The sequence below is a fragment of the Sorghum bicolor genome, chromosome 5, assembly GCF_000003195.3.
Source record: "Sorghum bicolor cultivar BTx623 chromosome 5, Sorghum_bicolor_NCBIv3, whole genome shotgun sequence".
Lineage (NCBI taxonomy): Eukaryota > Viridiplantae > Streptophyta > Magnoliopsida > Poales > Poaceae > Sorghum > Sorghum bicolor.
Window position 1 is genome coordinate 51,738,880 of NC_012874.2, and position 12,958 is coordinate 51,751,837.

Consider the following 12,958-nt stretch of genomic DNA (forward strand, 5'->3'; position numbering starts at 1 on the left):
GTCATGATATCGAAGAAGGATGGAGGGAACACCAACTCAAAGCTGACGAGACATTGAACGACATCATTCTGCAGAGTAGCTAGTTGCTCTGGATTGATTGCCTTCTGAGAAATTGCATTGAGGAATGCACATAGCTTTACGGTGGCTAGACGTACGTGTGGAGGTAGAATTCCTCTTAAAACGACCGGCAGCAATTGCGTCATTAGAACGTGACAGTCATGGGACTTCAAGTTCAGGAATTTCTTCTCTGGCACATTAATTATTCCCTTGATATTGGAGGAGAATCCAGATGGGACCTTGATGCTGCTAAGACATTCAAACATGCTTTCCTTCTCTTCTTTGCTCAGAGTGTAGCTAGCAGGGCTTAAGTAATGACGTCCATCATCTGTCTTTTCTGGATGCAGGTTGTCTCGTTCTTTCATGCGCTGCAAGTCTTGTCGTGCTTCAAGTGAATCCTTAGACTTCCCGTAGACACCCATGAATCCGAGCAAGTTCACACAAAGATTCTTTGTCAGGTGCATCACGTCGATCGCGTTGCGGACCTCTAGGACATTCCAGTAAGGTAGCTCCCAAAATATGCATTTCTTCTTCCACATGGGTACGTGTCCCTTAGCATCCTTGGGAATAGGTTCGCTGCCTCGTCCCTTTCCAAATACCACTTTTATATCCTTGACCATTTCGAGTACATCATCCCCGGTTCGATTGAGAGGTTTGGTCCGGTGGTCTGCCTTGCCTTTAAAATGCTTGCCTTTCTTTCGTACTGGGTGGTTCACAGGAAGAAACTGACGGTGGCCAAGGTACACGACCTTTCGACATTTTTTCAAAAATACACAGTCAAGGTCTTCATAACAATGTGTGCATGCATTATATCCCTTGTTTGACTTGCCTGAAAGATTACTCAGAGCTGGCCAATCATTGATTGTTACAAACAGCAATGCTCGTAGGTCAAAGTGCTCTTGTTTGTACTCATCCCACACGCGAACTCCTGGTTTGCTCCATAAAAGTTGAAGTTCCTCAACTAATGGCCTAAGGTAGACATCTATGTCATTGCCAGGTTGCTTCGGTCCTTGGATAAGCACCGGCATCATAATAAACTTCCGCTTCATGCATAGCCATGGAGGAAGGTTGTAGATACATAGAGTAACTGGCCAAGTGCTGTGACTACTGCTCTGCTCACCGAAAGGATTCATACCATCTGTACTTAAGGCGAACCGCAAGTTTCTAGCATCATTTGCAAAATCTGAGAATTCTCTGTCTATCGCTCTCCACTAGGATCCATCGGCAGGGTGTCTCAGCATATTGTCTATCTTACGGTCTTCTTTATGCCACCGCAACAACTTTGCATTGTCCTTATTTCTGAACAGACATTTTAATCGTGGTATTATAGGAGCATACCACATAACCTTGGCTGGAATTTTCTTCCTATGACGTTCTTCACCCTCAACATCGCCAGGATCATCTCGTCTAATCTTATACCGTGATGCCTTACATACTGGACATGCATCCAAATTCTCGTATTCCTCCCCACGGTAGAGGATGCAGTCATTAGGACATGCGTGTATCTTCTGGATTTCTAATCCCAAAGGGCAGACAACCTGTTTTGCTTCATACGTAGTGGTGGGCAATTCGTTGCCTTTCGGAAGCATCTTTTTTATGATCTTCAATAACTGCCCAAATGCCTTGTCAGATGTACCATTCTTTGTCTTCCATTGCAGCAATTCCAATGTGGTACCCAGCTTTTTTTGCCCCTCTTCAGTGGTGGGATATAGCGATTTCCTATGGTCCTCTAGCATGCGCTCGAACTTGGCTTTCTCTTTATCACTTTCACATTCTCTTTGTGCATCACGGATGGCATCACCAAAAGCATCATCGCCCCGATCATCTTCTGCCGCTACCTCTTCTTCATTATCTCCCCCCATTGCAATATCATTGAAGCCACCGTACTGAGCAATAATATTGGCATGGTCCAATTCTTCTTCTTCTTCTTCTTCTTCTTCTTCTTCTTCTTCACCTTCATCCATTATAATCCCGCTTTCTCCATGTTTGGTCCAACAAATATAGTTTGGTACGAAACCAGACTTTAATAAGTGTGAATGAAGAGTTCTTGAGTTAGAATATTCCGTCAAATTCTTGCACACGGCACATGGACAGCACATGAAACCGTCCCTCTTATTTGACTCGGCCACACTTAAGAAATAGTGCACGCCATTAATGAACTCTTCGGAGCGCCGATCGGCATTATACATCCAATTACGTGTTACCATCTGCATTAAAGATAACATATATATTATGAAAACCATGCACACATATAGTTTCTCATCTTATTGCACAACATGTCTAAGATACATAGTTGATTAATTTAGAAAAGCTTGGCTACAACAAATACAATCGCAACTAGCATTAAAAAAAATAAAACTAAAATGCACTTAAGCAACATAATTAGTTCGCGTCCGATCCCAACTATAATAGATAGATCATTCGCTTGATCAACATCATTGAACTTCTTTCGTCGGCTCACTGCCTCACCACCTTCAGCCTCAACCACCTGTGCAAAAGATTTCTTAATGTGTTCAATGTATTCTTCCTCCCAGTACCAACCTGTACATCCGCCAGTACCGTCCCATGGAAACTAAAAGAGAGAATCAAAAGTTTAATTAATATCATTTAAAAAAATATGCACATATATAAGCAAATGTCTGGAAATAACTCACATTACGATCTGGACACTTGTAGAATATACGACCCTTGTTTACTCCCTCTTTCGACACTTTGTACTCCATCAAAATCTTCTGCCCACACTTGCCACAAGTAATGAGAGGGAGTTCCGGACGGTATCGCTTTTGAACCCGTTGAGAGACTGAAGACCCGGTCACGGTTGCCATCTACTATCCATACTCAATTTTAAAACAATTATAAATTCCACATTTACTAGTAAACATGTATGATACAATGGACATTATATGTAGTAATAAAAATAAATCAAGTGATATTAACAAACCAATTAATTTGAACTATCCTACTTTCTATGATCATAAAAATATACTATAATTCATTCTTGCAAAATATATTAAAACTAGGTCAACCATGAAATATGATATATACATATGGATACTAATTCATGTGAATGATTCAAAATAACAAAGTGGATTTGAGCTAAAAAATGATGGGAACATCACAAGCCAAAAACAACATGAAAAAGACAAGAAAGGCTGAAGTTAGTCACCTCTAAGCGCGAAGAGACGATGACGGAGTCGAAGAAGATCAACGATGGGCGTCGGAGATGAAGAACAAATGAAGAACAAGCAAGAAGAAGCTCCAAGAACAACAATAGTGCTCTCGGTTTCAAATGGGCAGAGGGGAGGAGGGAGCCAGCCTATAAACCGGACCTTTAGCACCGGTTCAGAGCAAAAACCGGTGCTAAAGGGTTTGCCTCGGCCCGTGGCTCTGGCCGGTGCTAAAGGGACCCCTTTAGCACCGGTTCTTGTTAAAAATCGGTGCTAAAGGGTCCCTGCCCCGACAGCACATGTCACTAGCCGTTGGGCAGGACCCTTTAGCGAACCGGTGCTAAAGGGGTCTTTAACCCCGGGCCGCAAAAAGGCCGAGGTTTTTGGCCATTTTGGGCATCGACCAATGCCTCATTCTGTAGTAGTGATATATATATATATATATATATATATATATATATATATATATATATATATATATATATATATATATATATATAGGTTGTGGAGATGATGAATTCTTGCATGGCTGAAAGGACAAAGATGAAAAGTGAAGAAGAAAATAATAAGATTCTGCTGAATGAGACTTGAGAGAGAAGATTGCAAAATCACACGTGTTTATTCAACAATCCTTATGTATTGTCCACTTGTTTTTTATATGGTTACAACTTAGTTGGTGTAATTATGAAGTATGTATGGACATATAGTACAATTATTGGTTAGTGTTCATATTGCCATTTGTTATTGTATTGCTTATACATGATTATTAATTCGGGCGCCTGATGTTCTAGTTGTAGTAGAAAGCTTGCCTCGTGCTGCCCCTTGAGGAGTTTACAAGAAGCAAGGTCGAAAAATATAAACACATCAGAATGCAATTAGGGAAGTGATGGATCTGCACGACCAAGTGAGCGACATGGTTTGCACGGAGAAATTTAATAATATGCAAAAACGAAAAATAAAAAGAAATCACATACGTTGTAAAGTGTCAGCGGCTATGGATGTTAAGAGATAAATCTCCTCCCTATGTCTAGGTTCTTTGTATCTAATCAGATCCTAGTCATTAGCCTAGATTATAGGAATAGATGTATTCTATGCATGTAATTAGTTGTAATTGATCTCCTGTACATGCCACCGCCGTGGGGGCTATTCCACGGTCAATATAAACATGCAACCGAGTATGCCAAGGGCTTCATACTCGTTAACCCAAAACTTTACACTCGTTAACCTAAAACTTTACATGGTACCAGAGCCTTTCCTTCCTCACGGATTGTGCCATGTCTTCTTCTTCCTCAGCCCAGAACAATTTCCTCACCGCCCTTGGCTTTCTCCCCGTCAGCGAGAAGCTAACCTACAGCAACTGGCCGCTGTGGCATGCGCAAGTCCTCTCCTCAATTAGGGGGAGCGGAGGTCTTCGAGTCCATCACTCCTCACGCGGCGCCGCCTTCCAAGTTCCTGCTTAAGAAAGAGGGTGAAGATGAAAAGGTGCCGGCGATCCTAAACAAGGAGTACTCGACGTGGATAGCCAAGGACCAACAGGTCCTGAGCTATCTGCTTGTTTCCCTGTCGAAGGAGATCCTTCTCCAAGTCTCCAATGCCACGACGGCGTCCGAGGTGTGGGCAGGCATAGAATCTTTCTTTGCCTCCCAATCACGTGTGAAGATCATCAGCACCAGGATGGCCTTGGGCAATGCATCCAAAGGTTCATCCACCGTCGCAGAGTATTACTCCAAGATGAAAACACTCGCCAACGAGATGGCATCAGCGGGGCGTCGCCTGGAGGATGACGAGTTTGTGCCCTACATCTTGAATGGGCTCGACGAAGACTTTGATGCCGTGGTGACGGCGGTTGCTGCTAGGGTTGAACCCATCACACCTGGTGTGCTTTATACTCAGATGATTAGTCATGAACAAAGATTGGAACTGCGCAGTTGTAACACCCAATATTTGAATTTCAAATAATAGGATTTAATTTGATTTATTTTAGTATTTTTTTGTGAGCATTTAATCTAGAAAATAAGCAATTTTTGGTGGAAAATAAAATTTATCATAACTTTAGAAACTTGAATTTTTCATTCATGCTGGAGCATAGTGTTTTTGTGTGTTGTTTCTGTTTTTATTTTATTTGTTTTGCACAAAATGCTATTTGGAAAAATGTTTTAGAAAAGAAAAACAGAAAAGAATTTGGAAAAAGAAAAGAGAGAAAGAGGGGAGCCCTCCCTGTCGGCCTGGTGGCCCAGCCTCCCCTGGTCCACTTTTCTCACGCTCGGCCCAACTGGCGGCCCAGAGCGCGGCCCGCAGCACGCCCTCTCTCTCTTCTCTCTCTGTTTCGCTGGCAATCGGGGCCCACACGTCAGCGTGTTCCTTCTCCTTCCTCAACTCAAAACCGAACGGGACTCTTCCCCCGGGTCGATTCAATCCCGGGAACAGCGGATTTCCTTGCCCTTTTCGCCAACCAAGCCCCTATAAAGCTTCCCCTCCAAAGCCGCAGCTTCCGTTTGCATCGAAGTCGCAAAAAATCAAGCCCTAGACGCCCTAGTGAAGCTTGGTTGGATCTCACCGGGGCCGACCTTGTTCTTCTCCGTGGTGCGCTCACCTCGTTCCCTCTCGGACCGAATCAAGCGCGTAGACGTGCTCGGGGTGAGTTTCTCTCCCTCCCGGTGCTCTCCGTTTCTTTTCTGGCGCAAGGTTTCGCAAGCTCTGGGAAGCCCGGCGAGCTGCATGGAGGCGCCCATGGCGCCGCCGCGCCGTGCCTGTCTCCGGTGGCCGGCCCGCCGCCACTGGCCCCCTGGACGCGCCCGAGCCGTTGGATCAAGATCTAAGGGCCCAAAACAGATCATACCCCTTCGCCGCACTTTTTCATAAAGAGCCCCTAGTGAATTTGGAAATCGACCCGCAGTCCATAGCGCCCTGGAGGAGATTACGTGTTTCAATTCTAAAAGCGTATTCTAGTCGGTTTGAGCAAAAGGCGTTTTCCAGTATTTACAGTTTTGCCATTGGGTTCTTTTTCCTCATAAAATACTCATTTTGACTCCGTTTTTGCCCGTTCAAATTTCGTTGGATCCGTAATTACATGCTCTACATGTTAGAAATATTAGTTTACTGTTTTGAAACTTTTTAATTTCCTGGTACTATTTAATTAATTATTTCTCTATAGGAAATCTTAGAAAATTCATATCTTTCACGTTTTAATTCCGATTTTCGTGAACCTTACGTTTGTGTGATCGTAGCGCTGCGTAGAATATTTTCATAAACTTTTATCTTTGATTTCTCACTGTTGGTGTAATGTTCTCATTATATCTTGTTTGCTTTGTGTATGATTGTCTCCATTGGATTGCGTGTTGTGGATTGATGTTTGGGAATAGACGGTGAGCCGTACGTTGGTGATCAAGACCAAGCCTTTGAGGATCAGCTGGCTCAGAAGAGCTTTGATCAAGGCAAGTATAACTTGGGATCATCCTTGTTACCTATTCACTTATAACTACACATATATATCTTATGCATGCTATCACCTTGTCGACCTTAGCAAAATCATAGATGATTGTTATCTGGATTCCTTGCTACCTACTTGATATGCATTTGGTGTAGATGTGCTAGTGCTTGATATAATCCATGATCTTGTAAGATGATTAATAGCTATGCAATGAACGTTAAAAGATGACAAATAACTATATGAGATCTTGTCTGTAAGTGATCACCGGGACAACAGTGCAACCATGAGGGCTATAATAGCTCTGGCTTTAGCTCAGTATGAAGCCCTTTTCTAGCTTGTTAGAGGTTACCCGAAAGGGCGGAGGGGCTGAACCATTTTGGGTATAGTGTGAGCCCCTGTCCCTATGTGTATAGGCTGCGCGTCATTGTGCCATTCGGAAGGGGTATCTATATCTGCGCGCAAAGGAAACCTTGCGGCCCTAACATGTTAGATAAACTTTTGAAAGGCTTCATAGTGATCCCTGCCAACCTCCCTAGGAAGGGGGTTAAGAGATTAGCTACCTCGGGCGAAAGGGTAAATAATGACTCTTGGGTAAAGATGTACAACCTCTGCAGAGTGTTAAAACTAGTATACTAGCCGTGCTCACGATTATGAGCGGCCTTGGGGGTTCTTGCTGTGACGACGATGAGCTTATTAAGTTGTTATGTTCATTTGATTATCGTTTATGCTAAGAATTAATTATGCTTACACTTGATCATGTGATAAATGGATTAGTTATGCTATCTTGACAATTGCTCATTAATTATGAACATGTTATCCACTATTAAAAGCTAAATGTAGTCAAACCAGTGCCAGCTATTTGAGCCTCATTAACCCCTGGTTATACTTGTTGAGTACGATATGTGCTCACTCTTGCAATTTCCTAACATCTCAGGATATGATAATGAAGATGACTGGAATGAGAATTACCGTTATGAGTACTAGGTTTGGAGTCAACCAGTCAATGTTGTCCCTGTGTGGAGCTTCCGTCGAGAGCGTTGTTTACTTTATGTTATCATCTTTGTATGAGACTATGTGATATTTTATATTCCACTATGTAATAAACACTGCAATGGTACATTTGAGATTTGTCTACTTATGTGTGCGACTGTTTTCTGGGGCACATATGAGTCTTTTATGCATCCTATTTTGTTCTTAAAATATGGGTGTGACAAATTTGTATCAAAGCTTTGTTGACTGTAGGACGCAAACCTAGTTAGCAATGGTCGAAAATTTAGGTCCTTTATTTTACTTACTTCATGCTTCCCACTATGGTCTTGTTATTTGCTAAAAGTTTATGCTTCTCTACCTTGCTCTATTGTGAAATTATTGCATCCATCTGATATATGTCTAAAAACTTTTTGTAGTTGCCGCCCCGTACCCGTAATGCTGCACGTATGGCTACTGAGGAGTACCGTGCCCTGTTCAACCCAAGAGGACAGCATGTGGAAGGTGTTCCTGAGCTGGTAGATGAGGAATCAAGGGTGGAAGCTCAGGAGGAAGTGCGTGAAGATGAGGAGGTGCAAGATCCACCTCCACCACAGTCTACTAATGCAAGGATGCGATGGACTACTGAGATGTGGCTTCCAGAAGCAGATCCCAAGGCTTTCTTCCATGAGAATTTGGTGTTGACATTGGAACACCATTATCCGGATTTGCAAGCCACACTGGAGTATCATTGCACTGAGCACAAACACCCTCTGAGGAGATCACTTTGGGATGCAGAGCTGGTAGTCAAGACGCTGGATTCCACTAAGGGGATTCGAAAGGTGGAATCAAAACACATCTCTCGGATCAGCCGAGACACGATGAAGGAGAGCATGGCTGATGCAGCTTACCAGGCTTTGATCTTTTACCGTGGTAGACACTTTGAGGATGTTCAGTACAATGCGACATACCACTATCCTCGCTTTGTACCTGAGAAGATGACTTGGGCCATAGAAGTTGCAGATGCTTCACAACCAAAGCTTCAGGCGCAAGTGGAGTTGACTTATGAACTGACCGTCAAGGTGATAGAGTTGGAGAATGAACTGCACCGTGAGAGGAAGCTGCTGGAGAAAGAGCAAAGGGAAGCAGATGACCTTCGAGCGGAGTTAGGCCATCCCAAGCTCCATAAGAGGCTGCGTCTTGAACCTATCTTGAAGGATGCTGCTCCCGAGGAATAGAAAAGAACCCATATGTAATAGGAACGTTAGTAGTTGCGAGTTATTTCGAGTCTTTTGTCAGTGTGTTGTGAACTTAGTGTGCTTGCTGGATTGTTATTATGAATATGTGTGATTTGGATTTTTTTAATGAGTGCTGGAGCTTTGTGGACATGTCCACAAGTTCCCTAGTTAAGAACCTTAAGTAAGAACATGAATAAATAGTGGTTTGGGGTCGTATCCTGTTTCTGTCTTTTGCTGTTTTTCTGGAACAGTCTGCAATGATTCTGGTATAAATCAAATTCTGTTCGTGCAATGTTCATCAAATTTTTCTGGGAACAAGTAGACTTTCATATATTTCCAATTCCGCAATAATAACCATATTATCTATTATGAGCTGTGAGTTATGACTGTTTAAAGTTGAGGTTTCTGCGCAGTCTGGAATTCTGGAACAGTTTCGGTTGTACCCAGTTTTTGATTAACCTCAGGTTGGAATCTGGTAATATGATCTAAATGAAAGTTGTAGAAAATTTCTTTATCTTTCCAACGGTGTACAGGATGTATCCTTTTGAATTCTGAAACTCGAGATATGACTGATTTTCTGATCTACTGATGTTAGATATTACCCAGAAAATTTCAGATTCCGTTAACTCTAGTAATTGTCATGTTGGACATTACTAAGATGTGTTTATATACCTTGGAATGCAGATGGCAGCAAGGGGAAGAGGTAGAGGCAGAGGCCGTGGCAATGGCAATGGTGGCAATGCCCCAATTACCGTGGAGGAACTCATGCAAACTCAAAATAAGATGATGCACGTTTTCATGCAGCATGAAAGCTCTGTTTGTTTTCTCCTAATTAATTTCTCATTTTATTTTAGTATTGACACCATGAAAGCTCTGTTTGTTGGTTGTGAAAATTTACCATTGTATCCATACCATTCAGTGACCAAATGACCGTTGTTCCTTCAACTCTGCAGATCTGGTGCCCTCTGTAAAGCCTTCACGCCTTCTTCCAGCGGAGGAACTAAAGACATATCCCAATACTGTTCCTGAGGAGATATTTAACACAACCATACTAGATGACGCTGATGCATTCTATATGCTGGAGCTTAGCACAAGTAGAGAATATAGTTCATCTTTGGAGAAAAATTCTGCAATCTTAATGTGCTTGATTGATGTTGATGGTGACTCCTTGCTACAAAGAGTACCGGCAATCTATTTGGGTCAACCTACACTTGGAATTAAGACAGCGCAACTGATACCCTTCCAAAGTGGTTCAGTTGATGTTGTCACTTTCAAGGCCTCAAAACTGAAAAGGATTAAAGAAGTCTGGATCGGTCTAGAATCAGGTACATCCCATTTCATGTAATGGCAGTATGTTCACCTGATGAGTGTTTTCTATCCTTTGTTTATTAATCTTATCCTTGAAGGTCAGGTTCATGGAGATTAGATGGTTTGAGCTTGAAAGTAATACATGGACCGGTTGATCCACCTAAAGAAATTAATGGAACTCCTGAACAGAAGTTCAATGGTTTGCAGTACACTTTTGAGAAAATAAATGAGCTTCTTGGAGATGATGGAGCTTCAGTAGTTGAAGCAAGGCCTGTGGCTGTCACTGACCTCTCAGGAGTCGGCCTTTCCGATCTTCAAGAAGGGTTGTTATCCTCAGAAAGCAAAGCTTCAAGCGTTAAGGAACTAAGAGAGGATGGGTTAAGAGAGTACGCTGACCTCAAACAATCTCTGCTGCTCTATGATGCATCTATAGTGATCACTGGCTTCCAATGATAGCGCCGCCTATTTGTTCCTGATAGGGGGCATTGGTGGGTTTCTCTATCTGTTGCTGCTCCAAAGATCAGTTGATGGTTTGCCAGTGATCACTTCACCTTCAGAAGCTGGCAGTGCACAGCCCTCGGTAACAGGTTTCAGTGGTGTAAGGAGGCCATGGTTGATACTATCACTAGTACTGGTTGCAGGCGCAGTTCCACTGAAGTATGGTGCTGGAGGTGATAGCTTTGAACTTACACCGACAGAGGTCTTTGTTGGCACCGCAGGGTTCCTAGCAAATAAGGTTGTTGTTCTTCTTGCAGCATTCATGCCTATGCTAAGTGACTCGAAGAGTGAAGATGGATCTGGGGACATCAAATAACTGGACTATAAAAATAGGTTCGTACTAGTTTTATATAGAAGCTCTATATTCAAGATCTGAAGGTAGTCTCATATAGAAGCTCTATATTCAAGATCTGAAAGCAATTAGCTGATGTGCAAAGGGCAAATCCTAGTCTCTGAACCAGAAAACTGAACCACGTCGCTAGATCATGATGGTAACTGAGTCCAAACTTCAATCACCGCAGCAGGTCGCAGGCATGGTATCTTTGCAAGGGTTCATTCACAGCAATGGTTCTAGTGTTGTGGTACTTAGAAGTCAGAAACTTGAGTTGTAGTACTCAGAAATCAGACACTAAAATGTTAAGATGATCTACAGACTACAGGAACATGACTACACCAGTACCTCCAGCTCCAGAAACGAGCTCGGAAAACATGATGATTGTACGAGAACAATGCCCCCATTGTTGTATGTGAAATATGACATTTGTGAGGTAAATATACAGTAACAACTGTCAAAACAAAATGCTTGACGTTGCTCCGAATCAGCATCATGTAAGAAATTTTCTGCACTGAAGATTGTTAGCTTCACTCAACACAACAATAGCAATATTTATTATCAAGGTCCGCTGAACAGTAATTATTTTTTAAACTTATTATCATAAATAAAGATCTGATGAAGTGAACACCATTTCCGTACGCAGTTTGGTCACAAGGTTACCATTGTCAGTTACTGTGACTATTTTTACCAGTCCATAGATCTGTGTCACCGGCCACAGCATGGTGCCTAGCCAGGTGGCTGGAGCTTTCCCAGGCCGGCGCCGCCCCCACCTAGATGCCATATAAACCGTTGACATCGCCATTAATTTAGTCCTCACCCCTCACTCAAGAATAGTCGCCCATTTAGCATCAGAAGTTTTCTGACAGAAATCTAGCATTAGCAGCACAACATCACCAATTCATCAGCTTGTGACCATGGGCATTCCTACAATGATTTTCCGAGTAGCAGTCGCCGTTTTGCCGTAACGACCGCTGCAGCCGCAGGCAACACGACAGCGAGCACAAGCTCCGCGGCCAATTCAACGGCGAGCCCGACCAAGAACACGATGGCGCCATTGCCGACGTTTGGCACGAACCACGCCGGGGGTGACAACACCGGGTGGTTCTTTGAGTGGAAGGCGAACGCCTCTGCCGCCAACTACTCCGCCTGGGCTGTGAACCGCACCTTCTACCTCGGCGACTACCTCAGTGAGTTTTCACTCTCTCCTTCCCCCGTCCAAGTCCAACTCCCTCCATAGGTGTAAAAAAGTTGTTTAACATATTCTCTAAAGTCTAACTTTAATTTTTTTTTATAAAAATATTTATCAAAAAATATTATATGTATATTTTTATAAAATAATTTTTAAGATAAATCTAATCATATGGTTTTCATATTTTCAAACTCAACAACTTAAAATTATTTATGATTTATATTCTTAATGTTTGACGTCTAGAATGATTTTTTTATGGATACGGAAGTACGTAGGAGCTCGATCCATCCGACACTAGTGACTAGTTACAGACATGTGTGACGCGTGTGCCGTGCTCAATATGTCGCAAGGCTTCAAGACGGACACCGGCAACACGGTGGTGCACACGACGAACGCCACGGTCTACAAGCTCTGCAGCGCCGGCCGCGGTCTCCCGTCGGTGCCGCCGTCATACTACGAGCCGCTCTCCGGCGCGGCGCCGGTGGGGACTGTGGCCGTGTGGGTCGTTGCGATGACTGCAGCCTTTGCTGCCTTTGTGTTTTCTTGATTATTATTTATTCACAACACAATGTCATCGCCGGCGTTTTGGCCATAACGTTGTCCTCAAGAATATTTGTAACACCATGTTTTGGTAGACAAAGAAAAATAGTATCTTTGGCCTTGTTTAGTTCGTGAAATTTTCGTTTGTATTTGGCAATTATTGTCCAACCATGGACTAAATAGGTTTAAAAGATTCGCTTTGTAAATTATAGACAAACTGTGCAATTAGTT

At 42.9% G+C, this 12,958-nt stretch overlaps 2 pseudogenes; both read left to right on the forward strand.

Annotated features, from left to right (window-relative positions):
* Positions 9,723-10,980, forward strand: LOC8075808 (annotated as a pseudogene).
* LOC8075809 lies at positions 11,913-12,735 on the forward strand (annotated as a pseudogene).